The 23,421-nt window shown below is 45.3% G+C and overlaps 1 pseudogene; it reads left to right on the plus strand.

Annotated features, from left to right (window-relative positions):
• Positions 1–23,421, plus strand: part of LOC128325169 (calcium-activated chloride channel regulator 1-like) — a 49,694-nt pseudogene that overhangs the window by 21,980 nt on the left and 4,293 nt on the right.

The following is a 23,421-nucleotide window of genomic DNA, read 5'->3' on the forward strand; positions in this document are numbered from 1 at the left end:
TTAACACATCATAAAACAGCCATTAAACAATCAGAACATTTTAAAAACCCTGAAAACCAGGTTACAACATTAAAACCAATTACAACTATTTAAAAACCCTTGAAGGCCAAGCCAAACAGATAGGTTTTAAGGAATCTTCTGAAGGCCAATAGAATTAAAATTGCAGATTTCTGCAGGGAGTGCATTCCAGAGTCCATGAGCGGCTACAGAGAAGGTCCGCCTCTGAGTTGCCACCAGACATACCGGTGTAACTGGAGATGGACTCTTCAGATGACCTTAATGTGTGGTGGGGATGATGCAGAAGAAGGTGCTCTCTGAGGTAACCTGGACCTAAGCCGTTCAGTGCTTTAAAGGTAATAACCAGCACTTTGTATTTTGCCAGCTACACTGGGCAGCCAGTGTAGCTGTTTCAAAACAGGCATAATATGGTCTCTCTGGGTTGCCCCAGAGACCAATCTAGCTGCTGCATTTTGAACTAACTGAAGTTTTTGAACTACGCACAAAGGCAGTCCACGTAGAGCGCATTGCAGTAGTCAAGCCTAGAAGTTACCAGCTGGTGCACCACTGTCTTGAGGTCATTGTCCTCAAGGAATGGACGCAGAAAGCACTCCTGGCCATAGCCTCCACCTGAGATACCAGGGTGAGTCCTGGGTCCAGAAGTACTCCCAAGCTGTGTACCTGTTCCTTCTGGGGGAGTGTAACCCCATCCAGCACAGGAAGATCTAACTCATCCCTCAGATTCTGAGCCCCCACAATGAGCACCTCCGTCTTGCTTGGATTCAGTCTCAATTTGTTATCCCTCATCCAGCCCATTACTCTCCATAGGCAGGCATTTAGGGAATGAACACCATTTCCTGATGATGAAGATGAAAAAGAGAAGTAGATTTGGATGTCATCAGCATACTGATAACACCCAGCACCAAACCTCCTGATGACCTCACCCAGTGGTTTCATGTAGATATTAAAAAGCATTGGTGACAGAATGGAGCCCTAAGGGACTACATATAACAGCTCCCGTTTTGAGGAGCAACTATCACCAAGCTCCAGCATCTGGAATCTACCCGAGAGATAGGAGTGGATCCACTGCAAAGCAGTGCCCCCTGTCCCCAACTCCCCCAGGCGATCGAGAAGGATACCATGGTCGATGGTATCGAATGCCACCAAGAGATCCAAAAGAACCAACAGAGTCATACTCTTTCTCTTGTAGAGGTCATCCATCAAGCCGACCAAGGCTGTCTCAACCCCATAGCCAACTCTAAAGTCAGCTTGAAAGGGGTCTAGATAATCAATTTCCTCCAAAACTGCCTGGAGCTGGTCGGCCACCACCCTCTCAATCACCTTGCCCAACCAAGGGAGATTGGAGATTGGCCTGTAACTATCCATCGCTAAGAGGTCCAAGGAAGGCTTCTTTAGGAGTGGTCTAACCAATGCCTCCTTCAAACAAGGGGGCACCCTACCCTCCCTCAGCGATGCATTTATGATATTAACTAGGCCACCTTCAACAATCTCCCTGCTAGATCGAAGCAGCCAAGTCGGGCAAGTGTCCAGAGAACAGGTGATGGGCTGCACCGCCCCAAGCAGCTTGTCCACATCCTCAGGAGTCACAGCTTGAAACTGATCCAACCTAACACTTCAAGAGGGATCGCTGGACACCTCCTCCATAGACCTTGCAGAAATAGTGGAGTCCAAATCAGCCCGAATACAGGAGATTTTGTCCACAAACAACCCATTAAAAGCGTCAGAGCAGAACACCTCTGGGAACTGTTTTGAAGCAGAAGGAGCAGAAATGAAACTCCTCATGACCTGGGATAGCTCTGCTGAACACAAACCCGCAGATGCAATGCGGGCTGACCAAAATCCCCTTTTTGCCACATGCACTGCTACGTATAAACCTTCAAATGGGTCCTATGCTGCATCTTGTCAAATTCGAGCTGAGTTCTCCTCCACTTGTGTTCCAGTCACCTACCCAACCGCTTCAGCCCTTGCAGCTCCTTGGTTGGAAGGGGCCATTTTTGAAGCAGGTTGGGAAGGACACTTAGGAGCAATCATGTCTACTGCCCTGGTCAGTTCCCTATTCCAGGTTCCCACCAGGGCATTGAAAGAATCACTGGCCACACCAACTTCAAAACCCTCCAAGGCCTTTTGGAAACCTGCTGGGTCCAGCAGCCTTTTTGGGCGAACCATCCTAATAGGTCCATCACCCCTGCAGGAGTGGGTCATGGCTGTGAAACCAACCTTAACCAGGTAGTGGTCCATCCATGACAATGGGAAAACCACCGGATCCCCCACCCACAGAACACCCCCCTGATCCGAACAAAAGTCCAAATTGAATGTGTGGCCGGCAATATGAGTTGGTTCAGAAACTAATTGGGATAGGCCCGTAGTTGTCATGGGCGCTATGAACTCCTGAGCTGCACCAGACAAGCCAGCCCCAAAGTGGATATTGAAGTGCCCCAGCACCAGAAGCTTGGGAGACTCCAACACCAACTCTGCGACCAGCTCCGTCAGCTCAGTTAGGGAGTTAGTTGGGCAGCGGGGTAAATGTGCACCAACAAAATCCCCAATCTATCCCTAGTTCCCAGCCTCAGAAATACACACTCAATATAAGTCAACTGTCTCACAGGGGCCCTGGTAAGGGAGATAGTAGTCTTATGGACCACAGTCATGCCACCCCACCCCCCCGCCCACTTCCCCTAGCCTGCTTCACAATAGAGTAACCTAGAGAGAGAAGCTGAGCCCACACTGGACCACTCACCTCCCCCAACCAGTTCTCAGTTATACAAGCAAGGTCAGCTCCCTCATCCATGATCAAATCATGGATGATTTCGGTTTTATTCTGAACTGACCTGGCATTGCAGAGGAGCAAGGCCAGGCTCTGTGAGTAGTTGGAGCTGCTTCCCAAGGCCTGAGAGTCGACAAAGCAGTTGGAAGTGGAAACAGTTACTAAATTACTGATTTTGCTTCCCCTGTAATGGCCAGCTGCTCTGCTGGCGCCAATTCTTCTATTACCCACCACTACAGCACTAGCCGCCCCAGAACTGCCGGACGCACCCCTCACACCATCCCACTCAAGAGAGCCCAAACACATCTCTGCAACAGGCCTGGCACAACTCAGTACAATAAAAACCAACAACCTCTAGCCCAAACCTCCCCCCAGCCCTTAGTCCTGCTCTGAAGGCCCAGCCCCAAAGGCCGACCCCCTTTGGCGGTTGCCTACAGGTAGACTGTGCCAGCCACGCCTCAGGCGTGCCTTCCAGAGATTTATGTGCCTCAGCCACCCAGCAGCTCCTCCTCTCACGAGTTATTGCTGAGGTAGCAGGCAACAGATGTCCAAATCAGGTAGTCCTGGCAATCCTGGAAGGCAGCCAGCTAGAACCTCACGGCTAGGATGCAGTGGCAAGCTGGTAGGCAACCCCTTGTTTGGGCTGAGAGATAGAATGCAGCCTTGAGGGGGCCAGATGTTAAAGTCCAGGCAGGCCAGAGGGACCAAAATTCAAACCTTCCAACTTGTTACCTCTGTGCCTGTTCCCTCCGTATTTTCCCTGTTCCCTCCTGTTTCCTCCATATTTTGAATAACATAAGGGATCAAACTGGGTTGCTTACTGTTGTGATACATGCTTAGGACTGGAGTGCATATGGCTTAAACTCGTCAATATGTATAAGTTATAGACACATATCCTGTGCCTCCTCCAAAGAGTTCAGGGTAGTGTACATGTTCTTCCTTCCACTTTTATGCTCATGACAATCCTGTGAGGTAGGTTTGGAAGAGAGAGAGTGTCTCTTACCTAAAGTTCCACAGTGAGCTTCATGACTTAATGGGAAAAGATTTGAATGCAAGTCCCGAAATCCTAGTCTTGGCACTCTAACCACTACACAACACTGGTTCTCTACTGTGTGGGTATTGACTGCAGGAGAAATCTTATGTAGGAGAAAAAGGAGATTCAAATTCTCATTTTTAGCGGTGAAACAAACTAGTGAGGAAGAGAATAGGGGTGTGCGTGCCTCCTTGAGGTTGAGCCTGCTCAAGCTTGAATCGGTTCGGCTCAACCTTGAGCTGAACCAGCCGAGCCGGTTCAGGCCTCATTCAAGGGTGTTGGGGCATTACAATTGTTTTAAAAATCAGCAACTTACCACCACCAAGGATTTGGTGGCCTTTGGGGCTGCAGCGGCGGCCATATGTGTATGGGGTTCTCTGGTGGGCTCGCCTCTCCCCAGGCCAGTTCAGGGCATTTCGTAATATAATATTACACCCAGGGGCATAGCAAAGTTGGAGTGGGCCCAGAGACAAGATTTTAAAATGCCCCCCCTCACTGAAGCTCAGCTCATGAAGATATCTAATCTAATCTAATCTAATCTAATCTAATCTAATCTAATCTAATCTAATCTATCTATCTATCTATCTATCTATCTATCTATCTATCTCCCGTGTGCCACATCATCCTAAATTATTTTTTAAAAGGTTTTGTAAATTGTGTACAATGCAAGTCATTTAATGGTACTAGAGAAAGACATGCTGTTCTGGTAGCTCCAAGTCTTAACACTCACATCAATTTCGGAGGATGAATACAACTGAAGGAAGCCTGGGCGTGTGCATGGCTGAGGGAGTCAGTCATGTGACTTGCCTCTGGGGGCCCCCCAAGGCAGTGGGCCCCCAGACAACTGTCTCCCCTTGCCCTATTATAGTTACGCCCCTGATTACACCCAGAAGGTGTAATATATGCATTGAATAGAAAGAAAGGGCATGCTAACTCTTGTTTTCATCATGTCCTTACAGTTTTTCTGCAACACATATTTGGGGGGGGGGGTGCAAGAAGATTGGGATCATGGGGCCCATCTTGTCCCTACTCCCACTCCAACCTTGCTACACCACTTATAGTAATACTATAGATGATAGAATTTAGTATTTAGTTTATATGTGCCTAATACCTAACATGTAGACAAAATATAGCAACTAATAGATTAGCATAAATATACTTCACTAGCCGACCCCCACACAGAGCATCTGTGCACTCTTTGGGGCCGGCTACCTCCCCCCCCTGCACACCTGCCCTAGTCTCCGTCTGGGCCCAGGCTGCCGGATAAGAGTGCCGCCATGGCGGCCGAGGTGCCGCCGCTGTGGCCGGGCCTGCTGCCGCCTCACTTCAGCGGCTGGGGCCGCCGCCGCTACCGTGCCTCGCTTCCGCAGCCTGCCACCGCCTCGCCTCTCCAGCCAGGCCTGCTGCAACCACCACGGCTGGGCCACTGCCGCCTCGCTGCTGCGGTTGCCCGGCAGGCCAATTCTCCTGGGTGTGCCTCAGCCAATCAGGTGCCTCCGCTGCCCAGCCAATCATCTGGGTGCCGGCACGCACATTCCAAGGCACACCCAGGAGAATTACTATAATAGATAATCCAACGGATTAGCCCCACTGAAATGACCAGTGCTCTTGAGTGCCTCAGATTCATTTCAATGGGACTTCTGCATGAAAACATCCAGGTGGATTGTGGCCCAAACAACAATGTAGATGAGGTTACTCAGGATACTTATAAATATTATGTGTATTCATATACGTTTATCAAACAATCTAAGCATACTAAAAACAAGAAGTATTTTAAAATATTTGTATTTGCTGTCCTGGATGGCTTTGACCATTCTGTGAATTCGTTTTCTTTATATGCAGTATGATCGCATTAATCGACTGAGGCAAGCTGCGGAACTATTTGTCTTACAAATCATTGAAAAGGATTCCTGGGTTGGAATTGTCACATTCAGTAATTCTGCTACCATCAAGACTGGTTTGCAACAGATAAGCACTGACCATGTGCGCAGTTCTCTTGTAAATTCTCTGCCTACCTCAGCTGCTGGAGGAACCAGCATTTGTTCAGGAGTCCGCTCAGGATTTCAGGTGAAGGAGAAAATTTGACCATTATCTCTATGGTTACACATTTTACTTTTTCCATCATTAATTTTCTTTTTGAGCTATATTATTGGAAAGCCAGGGCACAGTACTAGAAGACTAGTTTGCAAGGGTAATTTTTTGGTGAGGGTGGCAGCATGGGAAGCAGTTGACACTGATAGACAACTGAGAATCAGCTGTTAACAAGCTAGCTCTTTTTCTGCATAACAACTAAACAGCAGTAGCAGCATGTTAAAAAGAATTGGCTGCTTCATTCTCAATAGTGATCATTGGTGGAGCAGCAACTTTTCAGGCTCAGAAGTGCAGACACTGATATATAATCAGCTACTATGGGAGTTTTACATGCTTGTACAAATCCTTGCTCCAAGTACAGGGAGTGCAAGGGGGGAGTGCAAGGGCAGCTTGGTCCTCTTATCTCTTGTGATGGCCTTGTTACTGAGGAAAAGCCACAGTCCACACAGGAAGTGTATGTTGTGCTTCCAGCTCGTTGGCAGGATCCAATAGCCAGCCTGGCTGGGCAGGGCCATTTCAAGGCTCGAAAGTCAAGGCTGCTGTAGGTCGGTAGTCTGCCACACTGGGCAGCTGTAGGCGGAATCCATGGCTCTCAGCCTCAAAGCAGGCAGCTGAAGGGGAAGTTTTAAAAGCCTGTCTAAATAGTCCAAGGTCGCAGATATGGCAGATCTGAAGCAGTGACATGTTCCACATATTCAAGGCTGCAAGAGAAAAAAAAATTCTTTCACTGTCAAAGATGATCTAATCTCCAAAGGAGGCAGCACTCACAGCAAAGATTCATGACTAGATCTCCACTACCAGGGTGGCATGAGTCAATCAATCTTTATTACGGTCATAGACCAGCACAGGTTATAAAACAGTAATACTATACAATAAATGCTACATAAAAGGGGAAAAAATGTTACAGTATTACGGAGATTAAGATTGATATAGCAGATAAGGCTGAGATGGGAGGAATCTAAAAAATACAAAATGTTTAAAATATGCTATAAAGCACAAACAGAGTAGCTAAAATACATATAAGCTAAAAAGGACACAATCTGACACTTTGTTTCGGTCGAAGACCAACGTGAAGTCAAGACAAATATAAAAGAGAATCAGCATTCCATGGGATCAGTAGCACCCAATAAAATCCAAAAAATCCTCCTCGGCACACTGGAAATACTACTAAAATACTACTAAAATAATTACCAGGGTGGCATGTATGGGAGTGTAAACAACAAAGGGATGTGGGAAATTGTGCAGAGGGTCAGTTGCCAGAAGAGAATGACAGAACGGATAAATGAACTGCATCCACCTACTCAGTTTGCTACTCACCCATTCTTGGGACAAGTGACTGAGTGACAACGTGCACTTGTCTGGTCTTCTGCTGTTATCAGTGCAGAATTACATTTTGCGACCCGAGGTAACACTGTGCAGTAGCATTATGGCTGTCTCTCAGAACATAATTGCCATTTATGTGTTGTTGGGTCCAGAGCCACACTGGTAGTGTGCTGTGCTGCCATTCCTCAGAACGATATGGCATTGGTGTAGAAAGAACCCCAAACATCCACCTTTACAGTTGGTACCAATGTGGCTTGGAATACAGAAGTGCAAGCCACACCACATGGATAACACAACAGTCTCCAATCCTTAGTCCTTTGGCCTTTAACATTCTACGACAGAGTGCCGTAAGCACAGCTGCCATAATAAAGTATGGATAATGAGGCTGATGCCATGGCGTTGTGGTGTGTTTTCCCACCCAGTTGCACCACTGTGGTTGCAGCATATCTACATGTCTGTGACTGACATACCTCCAGCACTGAAAGGAACAGAAAATGAAATAGGGTATCTGAGCTTGATACAGGAACCATTTATAACATTGTTTCCTGTGGGAAAATGGCTCCAGGCAAGCTGCGACAGCTCCTTTCCTTTCCGCCTTTCAGCTCTTCGGTGGGTGGGCGGAGCTTCCAGAGAAGCCTCCCCAGGCTTCACTGAAGCCTGCACTCTAGTGCTGGTCAGCTGGCTGCTGCAGGCAGCAAGGAAGCAAGGAAGGCAGCAGAGTGGCCATCGCTGGCTGCCTTTTACCCACTACAGCTCTGTGTAGACCCTCTGCCCAGCCCAGCCCAGCCTCTGCCTGCTTAGTAATGGAGGTATAATCTGATTTCCTTTTTGTGGTTATCCCTCTCCCCCAGATATGTAGGGATCATCTTGCCATAGGGCTTTGATATGGAGAGGGAAGGTAGGGCAGATTGGGAAGACTCCGAATATTTAATTTGAAACCGATTGGGGATTTTGTTGGTTTTTCATAGATAAGTCTCAGGACTTCCTGTATTTGAAAGAATACCCAAATCCACACTGTATTCTTTGCTGAAGCGTTAAAGAAGATATGTAGAATACTATTTCTTTAACAATAGTAAGACATATTATTGCCTCTATCTCACCAAATCCTCCTCTTGTTGCAGGCTGAGAAATCAGTTCTGATACAGTTTGTGCTAAAATGAAAACGATGTTTGGAGAGCTTTGTAGAATTCTCTCCTGCGCTCTAATTCCATACAACATCCTGTGACTTCAACATTATTTGTACTTTTGCTGCTAACATTTGAAATGTTCTTTTCAATACAGGTCTTTTTACAGAAGTATCCCAGCACTTAAGGCACTGAAATTGTCCTCTTGACAGATGGAGAAGACAATTCAGTGAGGTCTTGCTTTGATGAAGTTAAGAAAAGTGGCTCAAAAATTCACACCATCGCCTTGGGGCCAAGTGCTGCGCCAGAACTGGAAATACTGGCAGACATGACAGGTAAGTAAGCAAGCAAGCAGAATATCCAAGCCTTACAAGACTCAGCTATGCTGCTAAATGGTGGCTGATGGCACCTCTGAGACATGTGGGTGCTGTCAGTCCCAGCCACCCAGCAAAGCCACCCTCATCCAAACCTCCCCTTAGCTCCAGCCACAACAAGCTCGTCCTACTTGTTCCTTCCAAGGAACCTGCTCCTATTAGCTATTATAGCTAACTCAGACCCTTATGTTCAGAGGCACCAAACCCTGGAACACTGTATGCAGTGGCGCACCAAGGTGATTTTGGCATCCGGACTGCCCCTGCCATGACCCCCCACCACTCAGCAAGCCCCCCTGCCATCACTGCAAGATTTCCCTTGCCGCCGTGAGGCCCTGCCACATAGAACCATCACTTTTTTGTAATTTTAGCCACCATGTGCATGGCCAGGGGTGTGTGTGAGCTGAGCATGGTAGTGGGGGCTGGTGGGGGCTGCGGGCCGAGTGGCTGCTGGGCCTATTCGTCCAGCCAAGCAGCCCTTGAAAACTGCGAGGCTCACCTGCACAGTTCAAACAGATCATTGCAAACCCATGATGTCACAATTTATTCACCAAAAATTAACTCCCTCATCTCAAGAATAATCTCCCCAAATTAATTCTAAAAATTCATTTAACCCTGCAACCCAACTGTCAGGCATCTTGGCCATGGGGAGCAGTCACCGGACAGTATAGGGTGTGGTTTAGAGGACTGAGGCTGGCATTAGATAAAAAGTATAGACCTGCCCCTTTGTGTGAGTGAAATCTGAAATCCATGCAAGCTAAAATAAAACTAAAATAACAATACATGGAAAAACAGAAATGATATAAATTACAAATGGAGAAGCAGCAAAATACAATAAAAACTCTATAGCAACCATAGCAGCAGCAGCAGCAGCATACATCAAAGCTTAGTGCATCAGACCCAGTAAGAAAATGCCTACAGTATTCTAGATTCCATTAGAAGTTTTACCATAAGCCCATATTATAACTGTATATAGACCCTATCAAGCCATGCACTGAGCAAATGGAGAGAGGAAGATGTTCTACTATGACTGAGGTGCTACAAAGCAGACATTTAGAATCCTTACAACCTTTTCTCATCATTACAAATTTCATGTAGATGATTGTAATTTCTAATATAAGATGTAATAGAGCAGCAGCCAGTCGTAATAGAAAATGGTGGATCTGCAGGGACTGAGAAAATGGACGGTTCTGATTCATTTTATGTTGATAGGAAAGCACAGTTTCATTGCTTTAAAAGTCACATACCTTGATTCCACTAGACATGTGTGCAGCAATGAGCAGCTAGATACATACTTCACAGAATTAAAAAGCCGTGTCCACCATCTGTGGCTATATTTCTGCTTCCACACTTGCAAACTGGTTGCTTTCACCACCCAGGATGTAGGGAGCTTGTTGGGGGCTGGAGGGAATAGTCCAACCAGTGGCCCTCTTGCCCAGCAAGCACGATACCAAGCCCCACCCCCTGCATCTGATGTCAGACCTCATGGGCGGGGCCAGGGCTGAGAACAGGGCTGTTGCAGCTCTGGCAGAATTTCATTTCCCCTGTAAGTGGTTAATTATAACAACAACAACAATAATAAATAATAATTATAAACTATTTGTTAGATGCCCCATAACAAATTGTTCTCAACAAATTGTTCACAACAGAGGATTAAAACATACAATAAAAGCACATAACACATTAAATCATAACAGACAAAGAAAAGGTGAAAAGAAAATACAAAATACAATACAAAGTACCTTAAAAATTCATTTTAAAATTAGTTAAAAATCAGATCAAATCTGAAAACTCAAATTTAAAAGCCTGAGTGGACAAAAAGTTCTTTACCTGGCATCTAAAAGAACAAAATGATGAAGCCAGGCAAACCTCACTGGGGAGGCTATTCCATAAATGGAGTGCAACTACCGAAAAGGCCCTTTCCCTGGTAGCCACCCACCTCACCTCTTTTGGCAAGGGCACCTGGAGGAGGGCCTCTGAAGAAGATCTTAAGGTATGGGTAGGGACGTATGGGGCAAGGCACTCTCTCAAGTAACCCAGTCGCAAGCTCAATGGTCGCTACACCCCTGATCACTACAAGGCACAACAGAAACAGATATTGCAAATGACAGATTATGCTGATCATTCTTCCAATTGCATTCCAGGAGGTTTGAAGTTTGCTGCCACGGATAATTTGGATTCCAACGGACTCATAGATGCTTTCAGTACAATTTCATCAGGAAGTGGAAATACTGCTCAGATGTCTATTCAGGTCTGGCTTCAGTAGAATTGGGAGCAAGCAGGCTGTTACTATTATTCCCCAAAATGCTAGATGCTGATCAAAATTAAAAAATAACAAAGGTTCTGCCTGCAGGCTCACAGGCAGTACTATGGTGAACTGGAGTGTCAATTTAAGATTTCATATTTACCAACTAGCACACACCAAGGGTTAATTTTGTTTAAAAGTTGAAATGGTATTCAGATTGTAGATGGATGTTCTACATTAACAATGCAACAAGACTAAGAGAAAATTAGGAAAAAGTATTATGGGTTGACTTGGGACTCCCTTCCCTCCCTTCCCTCTGCACTGAGGCCCAAAGGCAGAATTGGCTGGAGCTTGTTGGAGTACTAAAGCTTTCCCCCTTCAGCCCACTCATGATATGATTGTTCACATGAGAGTGGGTTTCAAAATTTGTATTGATACATTATTAAAAATGAAAGTAATTAGACTATTGTCCCATCTAATAGAAAGTTCTTTCTTGTAAGACGTCATATAATTCTCACATATCGTGCTTCATCATCAGCTCACTTGGGATTTCTCCTAATTTGTTGAATGTTTTGTTGGAGTAGAAGCAAGAAGGAGTGCTGGTCTTTTAGTAGCAAGCAAAAATTGTCCCCTTTGCTAAACAGGGTTCACCCTGGTTTGAATTTGAATGGGAAACTACATGTGTGAGCACTGTAAGATATTCCCCTTAGGGAATGAGGCTGTTCTGGAAAGAATATCTGCATGCTTGCATACAGAAGGTTCCAAGCTCCCTCCCTGGCATCTCCAGATAGGGCTGAGAGAGAATCCTCCCTGTAACCTTGGGGAAGCCACTGCCAGTCTCTGTAGACAATACTGAGTTAGATGGACCAATGGTCTGACTCAGTATAAGGCAGCCTCCTATGTTCCTAAGATTCCAGAAAAGGCAAAAATTCACTTCCCCTGGTTCAATGGAATGTGAGCATATCATGTTTCCAAATGTATTGCTCACCACTGTATGTTCTGTTGTGGTCTGTCACCATATCTATAGGGAATTTTATAATTCCTCAGATAATTTAGAAATTAGTTTTCTCTCTTTCCCAGAAAAACATAATCCCCTCCCCCCCTTTCTCTCTGCCATCCAGTTAGGAGGTGTATTTCTGCCATATCACATTTGTGACACATTAGCCTCTCTTCATTTCTGGAGTGAGATTTGTACCTCTTTATTTGTGCCTCCTCCTGTTTTTGATCACCAGTTGATTGATTGATTGATGGGTGGTTTACACAGAGGAATGAATGAATGAATGAATGAATGAATGAATGAATAAGATGGATCCCTGTCCCCAAAGGGCTCACAATCTAAAAAGAAACATAAGATAGACACCAGCAACAGTCACTGGAGGTCCTGTGCTGGGGGTAGATAGGGCCAGTTACTCTCCTCCTGCTAAATAAAGAGAATCAACACATTAAAAAGTGCCTCTTTGCCAAGTTAGCAGCTCTGACCAGTTGCATTTTGTTGTGAACTATACCTGGTTTCGCACTCTGTACATGCTCAGATGGAAAGAGGCAAAGTCACATCATACACAAACTGAATTGGTTCTTGGAGATGGTGACCATGTAGGATCTGGGCGCACAAACAGAGATAGAGAGACACACACTCAGAAAGTTCAATGGGCTTTATTATAAAAAGTTGCTCATCAGGATAAAATAATCCCCATTAAAAAACATGTTTCCAATTCAAGGTGTCGTGTAATGTGCCTAACTAACATATGTGTGTGCAATTAAATCTTCCTAGAGCCTAATACAATTCAGATACAGACAGAAAAAGCGGGGGGGGGGGGGGAGGAAGGCAGGCTAAGGGCTGGTATGGTTTGGGGGATCAGAAATTAGTAGGGGGAGAGGAGAAGGGGGGCAGGTGAAGGGGAAGGGATGAGGGGATTCCAGGCTTGTAGGAGCAGCATATTTACCAGGATCAGAGACTTGAGAGCACAGGATCTTTCAGCTGAAAGAGGCCTCTGGCTGGAGACAGGAGTTGTTGCAGTGCTCAAATCACGGCTGAGAGTCAGAGCACCATGGCTGGGGGAAAGTTTTGACTTCTCACTGCGCAATAGAAGTCACAGACAGTTCCTGTCCATGGACAGAGTTCCTGCCTCTAGCCCCATGGCTTGGGCAGCAAACTCTGGCATTGCTGTGAGCAAATCTTGCTGTAGGTACAAGATAGCTAAGATGCCATGTCCAGAGACTCCTTCTTATAGTGGTTCCATCCTTTGATGTCCATTTGAGTCTTCTGGATCACAAAAGGCATTTATTCCTGCTATCCTCTGAATATTGTCTTTTAATTACCAAAATTAGCTCAGGATATTTGGTCAGTTCAGAGAGATCTCAATCTCATCTTCTGTTAGCTGCTATCTTGAGGAGGGGACATAGTCCAAAGCAAATCTGCATCCCAGATGTGCTAGCCTGGTCCCAAAAGGTGTTAAGAGTCAGGAGTTAGTGTGAGACAGCAATTACATTATTTCTTGTGTACTTCTATCTAGTGTGTATTTATAGCAAAAGAATATTCAAAGTAACATCAAAAAGGGGCACATGTGAGTTAATCAACACATTTGGACATGGCAGGAGCATCCTGTCAGTGAGGTAAGGGGATTACTGGACAGCAGGTTAATTTCAGCGGTGTGAGACTGGTAATTAAGCCTGACCCATTGTCTCAGTGAGTTTCCACAGACGCTGATAACCAATGCTAGATTACTCCTGCCTCTACAAATCATTTACCAGGCAATCATGAGATTCCCCTCAAGTTCAGGCATTTAATTGAACTCTTAATATAAAATGAAATCAGACACAGGCCTATATTCCACATACTTCTGGGCTGGTACCTTTAAGTCTAAAGTTGTGTACTGGTCCATAACAATTTGGTCAACTCTGACCAGTTGCATTTAGTCAGAGAGTTTGTCTCACTTTTAAGCACAATGCTATTGCCAGTGTTCTGCTAATCAAATTGCTCTATGCATAATTTGAAACATGTAGCTATTATTATTATTAAGAATATTTATACACTGCTTTCCAACAAAAAAGTTATCAAATCAGCTTATATGAAAAAAGAAGACGATCCCTGTCCTAAAAGGGCTCACAATTGAGAGAGAGAAGCTAGACACCATCAACAGACACTGGCGAGATGCTGTGCTCGGGTTGGATAGGGATATGTAAAATGTTCACATCTCACCACCTTTCAGTTAAAGCTTCCAAGGCAGGAACCAATTTATAAGATTATTAAAACATACATGAAAAAGTACATAACAACAATGGCTGATATCCTGAGTAATGAAGCACATATGCTACATGAGAAATGCCGGTGCTGTTGCAGAATTCCTAACGCAGCACCGATGCCCATGTTGGGGAGGAAATTTTGAAGACCTTCTCTTTCCTTGGAAGCCTGTGCTACCTACAAATATATCCCTGAGGGTTCCACTACCTCAGGGGCATATTTTCCAGTGGCACATAATGTTCATGGAGGAAGGTGAGGTGGTTGAAATCCCCCTGACCACATACGTGCCGGTGCTTCATATGCAGCACTTGTGCTTCGTCAGTCAGGATGGCAGCCAATAAATATATCTGGTGGTATATTATGCTGCATCTACTTTGGCTGGCCCATGAGCATGGGAACTGAAGGACAGTGTTGTTCTACAGCTGCAATACTTGCTTTTAAACGTAGCAGCTTTTAAGATCACCTATACATATTTCTAGCCATGTGATGTTAGGCAACCGGCTTTATCATCACCATGGCACAAATCAAGATCTGGATGGAGCAAGACTAGTCTGCTTATGGCAGTACCAGCATTTCTACCTGACAGAGCACTGTATTATTATTATTGATCGTTATCCAATGTGACAGCAGCCTCTAGCCAATGTAATGACATGTTTACCCTCTAAGAAATTAAACCCTATTTATTATCTAACACAGCTTCATTATAATACTTTTCAAAAATTCCTAACAGCTTGAAAGTAAATGCAACAGCATCAGTACTGGCATGTGGCTGGATGGTCTGATATCCATTGATAAAACTGTAGGAAAAGACACATTCTTCGTAGTCACATGGAGTAAGAGCACATCTCCACCACTAATTATCCTGACGGATCCCAAAGGGAAAAAATACCTTCAAAAAGACTTTGTCATTGAAATGACCAATGTCCGAACAGCTCGACTCAAGCTTAATGGAATCGCAGAGGTAAGAACTGAGTTTTCTTTAAAACTCTGTGCATATTTAGCTCTAGGGATGACAAGCTAAAGAGCTAAAGCACATTCCTTTTAGAAAGTGGGTAAGGCCATCTTATGGACAAGCTGGAACTGCAGCTGTCCCAACAAAGGTTTGTGCCACCACACGATGAGTTAGGTCAGCGTTGGGGAGCCTTGCACCATGGCCAAGCTTGCTTCTGATAGCTTCTCAAACCCATTTACTTCCAGAAGTCCTGGATGCAAGATTCTCTTACTGTGCAACAAAGGACCCTCACTATCTCACTATGATATTTCTTCTCTCTCAGGATAGGAATCTTAGGGCTGGTCATGCAGCTTTGAAACCAAAGCCCTAAAGCTGCTCAAGAGCTAGGCTTTAGTAGTGGGATGGGGCGCCATCACTGCAGCCACCTGAATCCAGCTTCCCTGTAGCTGATGCTCACCTGGAGGGTGCTCACATTGATATCATGATAGTGATGATGATAATGTTCATTTGAGAAATGAGTTGAGCTTGGAACCCTGCTTGGTCCTGCTCAGAGCATTCAGGATCTGCTAATTTGACTATGCGTATGATGAAGAAAACACCTGTCAAAATACATTTAAATGGACCAGCCATCAATAGAGCTTTTTGTTTGGAAGAGCTTTGACCTTGAAGGGAAATGAGGACGTTGGGGCAAGTTTCAGCTCAAGAGCAAACAAAGCCCTGAACTCTGGAGAAAGTGCAAGAGTACATATCCTGAGGCTGCTGCCAGGCCTTTGGCAAAATTTCATCGCAAGACATTGACTCAGGCCTGTTACAATATTTAACACTGAAGTTCTGTTGTGATATTGCTGTTTGTGATATGTGTGACTGATTGTTAATATACTATTTTATCTTTTATATGAAACTTCAGTCAGAGTAAGGTAGTCTTGACTGTGGGCAGTCTTGCAGCACCAGGGCTAAGAGGCTCACACCTATAACAGCAGCAGTCCCTATCAAAAACAACTTCTGGGATGTATCCAAAGCTTTGGAATAAATCCAGAGGAGTCATCCTTTTGAGGTGATTGGAATGGATTAGCTAAAAACCAGATCAGGAGGTGAAGCAGGGTCCAGTGCAGTAGCTCAGTTCAGAATAGGGAGTAACACAAACATTTCAGGGACTGAGTATCACTGTCTCTTAGGGCTTGGTTCCACAGGGTCCTTTTGGGGCAGTCAAATGATCGTCTAGTCTGTCATATGCCCAGCAAGACTCTGCTGCCTTCTGTTCTTGGTGTTTTTAAAAAAGGCCTTACTCCCATGTTTATCAAACCAAAAAACCAAATGAACAAAACTGTGTTTAAGAAAAATGAAGTCTTGGATACTGAATATTTTGAATGTCTTTTTGGACTTCAAAACTTTGATTTGCAGGTGGGAGACTGGACTTACTCAATCCAGAATACACACTCAGAGGCTCAAGTCATATCGATGACTGTCACCACTCGAGCAGCGTCTTCAACTGAGCCTCCAGTGACTGTGAAGGTGTATATGAATAGAGATTCCAATAACTTTCCTAATCCAGTGATAGTTTATGCATTAGTCAGTCAAGGATTTTTGCCTGTTATTGGTGCAAATGTTATAGCCACAGTTGAACCAGAGTCTGGAACAGCTGTAGAGATGGAACTTCTTGACAATGGTGCAGGTATGTTATTTTCAAGCATTTATGGTATGTATTTTAGAATTTGTCTCTGTGCATCATTTCAAAGGTTATGAGCAAACTGCTTTATACTGAGTCAGACCTTTGCCCATCTAGCCCACGATGGCCAGCAGTGGCTCTCCAGGGTCCCTGGCAGAGGTCTTTCTCAACTGGCTACTTGATAAACCAGAACAATCCAAGTTCAGAGGAGGGCAACAAAGATGGTGAGGGATCTGGAAACCAAGTCCTATGAGGTCAAAGAAGGTGAGAATGTTTAGCCAGGAAAAGAGAAATCTAAGGGGAGACAACTACCTCAGTGTGGCTCAGTAGCAGAACTTGTGCTTTGCATACAGAAGATCCAATCCTGGGCAATACTGGTTAGAAAGGATCTCAACCGGAGATGTCCAGGGTGGGACATTCAAAGCACATGTTCTGCTGCTGAGTTATGGTATGGTGCACACTGATACCATATTGTACTCTCTAAACACCATTGATGGTGTGGTGAGTAATCTGTGTTGTGACTGTGATACACATCACAGTGCTACTCCTCCTCTGCTCCCCATAGCCAAGGAGCCTTTCTGCCTTTGAGAGAGACTGGACAGAATACCCAAAGGTTCTCTCCTGCATGGTGAGTTGTGAATTAAACATAAGCTGCGAGGCAATCCTCTTCTGAATTCCACATGTGTGGGGAGATGGAAGACTACAATAGTTCATGGGTGAAGGAAAAGCATTTTGCACATAGGATCATTGAATGTTAGAATTAGAAGGAACATTAGAAGTCTTTTAGTCCAATCATCTGCTCCGTGTAGGAAACTGCTACAGCATCCCTGACTAGGGTCGGATTAAGCTTTCTTCCATCCATAGGCAATGAATGATTTGCTGCCCCTCTCTGTCCCCAAAGACATATTTCCCTTCAGCAGGGCTGGTGGGGTGAGTGGGGGGAAGGGAAAGTTCTTAGCCTTTTTAAAAAATACCTTTTTAAAAGTGCCAGAATTAAGAATGAAGAGCACACACGCAGAGAGGCCCAAAAATGGGCTGCAGCCAGCTGGAGCAATCATTTGGGAGGGCGGAGGGAAGGAGTTCCTGTCACTGCCTTCACCATCCCCACTGGCCCATTCTCGGGATGGATGGGATGATCGTTTCAAATTAGCTCACTTGGGAGGGAGGGCAGAGGGATGGGTGAAAGAGCTTCCACCACTTCTGCCACCTCCACCTCCAAAATGGGCCACAGCTGCCCGCTGCCCGGACTCTCATGTGGGAGGGTGGAGGGATAGAGGAATGATTCCTGACCACCACCCTCACTATCCACCGACTGGTGGCTGCTCTCCATTCTTCATTCCACACCTCACAGAAGCACTTTTAAAAAGGTAATTTAAAAAAAGACTAAGAACTTTCCTTCGGCCCCTTCCCTGGCCATCAGAATTTGCCACCGCCCCTCAAAATTTGCCACCATAGGCAAGTGCCTACCTTGCCTATCATTAATTCACCCGTGTCCTTGACTGATGGCCCTCCAGTTTCTGTTCAAACATCTCTAGTGAAGGAGAGCCCACCACTGTGTGAGGCAGAGTGTTCCTCTCTGTGGTACAGCTCTTGTAATTTGGAGATTCCTCCTCATGTCTAGCCTGAAACTTCTACCTTGTCCTTTCAGCCCATTGGTTCCAGCCTTGCCCTCAGGAGCAACATCTATTCCTTCTTCTATGTGACAGCCTTTCCAGCATTTAAAGACTGCTATAAGGCATTTTAAGACTATACCCTTAGTCCTCTTTATCTAGGTTCAGCAGTTTCTCATCCTCCAACAATTCTTCATAGGACTTGGTTTCCAGATCTTTGGTTTCTGGATCTTTGTTGCCCTCCTCTGGATTTGTTCCAGTTCCTTAAAAGCCTTCTTAATTTCAGGTGAGATCTGACCAGTGAAGAACAGAGTGGGTTACTTCTTTTAATCTTAACTAGACCCTTCCGTCTCCCTTTCTCCCTTCCTCCATTTGAACATATTTGTATACCACTCAAAACTTATGTCTCTGGGTGGTTTACAGTAAAACAATACAAATTACAACAGAATAAAAAGGCTAAAACATTACAACCATTTAGATGTCTAAAACAATGTTTAAAACTATCAAAACAGTATTTAAGTAAAAGCTTGGGTAATAGATACATTTAGGACGGTGGATCTTTCAGCTGAAGGAGAGAGGTTTTGGCTGGGAACAGCAACTTGGGAGCGGTGGTCTGGCTTCTGGTGGTCAAGCAGACAGTTTGCTCAGAGCGAGGCAGAGAGTGAAGGTACCATGGCTGGGTAAGTCTAGACTTCTCACTGCGCAGTGGAAGTCACAGACAGCTCCAGTCCATGGACAGAGTTCCTGCTTGTTGCCCCGTGGCTTAGCAGCAAACTCTGGGATTGCTCGTGAGCAGATCTTGCTTGTAGGCTCAAGATTGCGTGTAGGCACAAGACTGCTAGCTCTCTGTCCAGTAAGCCTCATTCTTTATAGTTGTATTCTCCTTTGATCTCTCATAGAGTCTATTCCAAATATCCTCATCCTTCCTGTGTTCCAAAAGGTGTCAACTTGCTGTTACCTTCTGGATATCATCTTTTAATTAGTCAGGATATTAGCCAGTCCAGAGAGATCTCAATCTCATCTTCTGTTAGCTGCTATCTTGAGGAGGGGACATTGCCCAAGGCAAATCTGCATCTCTGAGTTGCAAATGGGGGTCTTCCCTTGTCCCAGATTTGCTAGCCTGATCCCAAAAGGTGTTAAAGTGTTAGTAAAGTAAGAATTAAAGTCTATAGGTGTTTTCTTTTGTGTGCAGTTACCTATGTTGAATTTCTATAGAGAGAAATTGAGTATAGCAGAGCGATCATTGACAAGGATTAACATAGACTTCTTGCAACAGGAAAGGGGAGTTCAGCCTCTGGCCTCTTCCACAGACATTATCTGATAGTGAGTCACATTTTAGCATTTGGATTGTTCTGGCCTGGCTTTTGTGCTTCCTTGAGTACCCATTTCACAATACAATGCTGGATCGCCTCTTCCTCATGAGTTCTGGGTGTCAGTTCACCCTGAGTCCAGGCATTAATTCATTTCTTAATATAAAATGAAATCAGACACAGGCCTGAATTCCATATACTTCTGGGTCGGTACCTCTGGGTCTAATATTTTGGGGTGCCCCCAACAAGGCAAAATAAAAAGCCATTTCAGACCTTGCATTCTTTCCTCGAATAGACCAAGAGATATAGATAACTGATCATAATATTGCTACTGGAATAGATTTCATTCAGCCATCAAATCCTCAGGTCAACAATGACTGGGGTTTACTCCCCAGACTAAAGCAAACAAGCAGCAGTCTTCACACTTGACCCCTCCAAGTGGTGGTGGGTGTTGCTTAGCAGAGTATTTTTGTGCTTGGGAACTCTCCACTGGTGACAAATGCGTCCTTCATTCCATACAGTACAGTTACAGTACAGAACTTCTCTCTCACACACCCAGACATATTCCTGGCAACTCCATTGTCAAACTTGCATTCCAAGCATACCAGCCTACTGCAAGCTATCCATCATTTGGAGGAGATTGGTGCTGTAGAGCCTATTCCTCCTCAACAACACGGGGTGGGGATGTATTCCGTTCTGTTTACTGTACCAAAGAAGGATGGCTCCCTCAGGGCTGTATTAGACCTAACATTTCTCAGCAAATTCATAAAACACAGGAAATTCAAAATGGAAACCCTGTGGTCAATTGCAGGATCTCTCCATCACTTACATTACCTGGCATCAATAGACCTCACAAAGGCATATCTCCACATTTCCATTCACCCAGAAAGCTACCCTTTTCTCCGATTCAAGTATGCAGGCAACCATATCAAGCACTACCATTCGGTTTATCATCAGCTCCCAGAACTTTTACAAAGATAATGGTTCTGTTAATAGCCCACCTCAGAATTCAGGGTGTCCTGATCAGGGGCGTAGCTAGGGAAGAGGGGGCTCGTGTTTGTGGAGGGGAAGGCTTGGGTGGGTTAGGTTGCCCTTCCCCTTGCATCTGATGTCAGACAGGGGGCGTGGCTTGGGCCTCTGGGGGCCCCTAGTTACAATTTGTCCCCCAGCCATTGGGAAGCTCACGACATCCCTGTTACGAGCAGGAAGATGATTGCTTTTTTAAAAAACATTTTTAATGTTTATGTGCCTAGGTGCTGATATTGTCAGGCTTGATGGAATCTACTCAAGGTATTTCACATCTTTCAAAGGAAATGGTAGATACAACATTAAAGTGCGTGTCCAAGGGAAAGAGAAAACTGCCAGACGCATCCGCAGACAGAGCCAGACTTTGTATGTACCAGGTTATGTAGAGAATGGTAAGGATTCAATATGAAGGAGCATTACTGTTTAAATAAAATGCAGGATCCTGGGGATATACTTTTTTCAACAACAAAGTGGTTTATACAGGAAAAAAATAGGAAGCAGGTTTCCTGTTCCAAAATGGCTCAGAGTCTAAAAAAACATGCAATGCAGCTAAGCACATGGCCATACATGTGGTTTGGCGGGTGGGGAGGTGAGGCAGGGTTCCGCCTACCTTCCCCCAGACAACCACTCCAAGCCTCTGTGGTGCACAAGCCGCACACCCACATGAGCAGCACTGCCAGGAGTAGCAGGGATGACTGTCTGTGCTGCTCCTGGCAGTATGGGTGAACAGAGGCCAGGACTCATTGTCTCGGTCTCTGAGAATTCTGCAATGCAGCACGCACTGAATGCAGTGCCCTGGGGGATTCCCACAGTGCTCTATGCACCCATCTCTGAGTCAGAGCAAGCAGCTCTGTGCAAGCAGCTCACGGTGACACACGATCCTGGGAGCCAGATTAAGGGCATGTTTGCTCCCTTAACCTCTGCTAGGAGCCAGGCTTCAGTGCTGGGTTTAGAACTGCAGCCCTGCTGGGATCTACCCACGGTTCACATGGGCTTGGCTGCTCATGCGAACAGCCTCAATGTGGCAACCACCATGCTGTGCTGGGGCTGAACATGGCCAGTTTCTAAATATAAGGGAATCAGCACTATGAACGGTGTCTCCGATATTAAACATGTTTATTAAGGAGTAAGGCCCATTGAGCGGAGCTAGATTTACTTTGCTTAAGATTGCACTGTGGTGTTAAATTGTGGGTTCAGACTTCTGCAATACTTACAAAGATTTTACAATGTTGTGTCCCTCACTTAGTGACATTAAGGAATTTTATACTCCGCTCTGCTTCCATTATCTTCCTAACAGGGAGTTGGGCAACTTCTTGATCTAGGCTTCATGTCAGGAAGTTCATTTCCCTGGTATAAGAAAGGCTTTTTTTCATAGTACATAGGGACATCTCAAACCACATACTGTATAATAAAAAGCGCTGTATAATGTACAGTGCTGATTGGGTGGTCCCACCTACAGAGTTCTGGTATTCATACAGCCACTTGTGATAGCAGCGAAGTCAATGCATGAGTAGGGCCTTAATCAATACTGGGAAGGTGCTGCAGTTTGGAATGGTGGTTTCAATACATTAAACTGATAATGGGAAGGAAACAAAGAAGATGTATGTATGCATAACCTTTGTTTGTCATTTATCCAAAGTCTCTTGTCTTACTGAGTGACATCTAAAACGATGGAATAAGAGATGGCTCTGCTTGTTAAGCTTGCCACCTAATAAGACCACCATATGGACCCCAGGGAGTTGGGAGGAATGGGCATTCATGTATCAAATACTGATCAAGCAGAGAAATGATGTAAAAGAACAGCACTGTAAAAAGAAACAGCAGATGGAAGGTTGAGCTTGGAAATAAAGTTAGTGTTTGATAAGTGAAGAGATCAAGATGGAAAATAAAGAGAGAAGCCAAAGCAGAGATAGGATAGTGTGGAAACAAATGAGAAGTTTAAACCCATTACAATGACATATGCAGACAAGAGAGGCAAAGGCAGCTCACATGTAAGATGAAATCATATTTTGCTTAGCTAAACAATAGTTTTTGTGTTGTATATGAACCCACAACCCTCCAGAACTGGTTTGGGAACGACGAACCAGAATCCGAAACCAGATTCTGGTCTGAAGTTGGTTTGCAACAGTGCAGGCTCAGTGCTTTTTACCACTTGAGCTGAACTGGAACACAACACTCCACCACCCTTATCAGCCTGGTGCTGATGCTGCCCTTCTTGCCCCTCAGCCATCCAGGGTTTGCTCTTCCCTCTGACCCGCACCACTGCCATTGCAGACCGTGAAGCTCTTCTCATGATCAGTGAGAAGAGCTTCTGGTGGGTCTGTGGGGAGAGCAGGCTTAGCCCGCTCTTCCCACAGACGATTAAATGTGTGGCCCTGGGAGGCTGGATTGGCTGCCCACATGACTGCCAGCTCCGTCATGGAGCCGGTGGGGGCTGTGGGGATTGGGGGCCGTGCGGCCCCTGGAAGTCCCAGAATGCTCCGTGTGAGCACGTGGGGCATTCTAGGGGGGACCCCTGATACTGGGAGGCTGCTTGTAGCTTCTCGGTTGGGGGTCTACTCGTGTGTTGCCATGTAAGCAGGAAGACGAGGTTAACGGAGTGCCCATCTTAGGTGGGCTAGCCACCTTGGGAGCAAAGGGCTGTTCC

Source organism: Hemicordylus capensis, chromosome 4 (assembly GCF_027244095.1).
Source record: "Hemicordylus capensis ecotype Gifberg chromosome 4, rHemCap1.1.pri, whole genome shotgun sequence".
NCBI classification, from domain to species: domain Eukaryota; kingdom Metazoa; phylum Chordata; class Lepidosauria; order Squamata; family Cordylidae; genus Hemicordylus; species Hemicordylus capensis.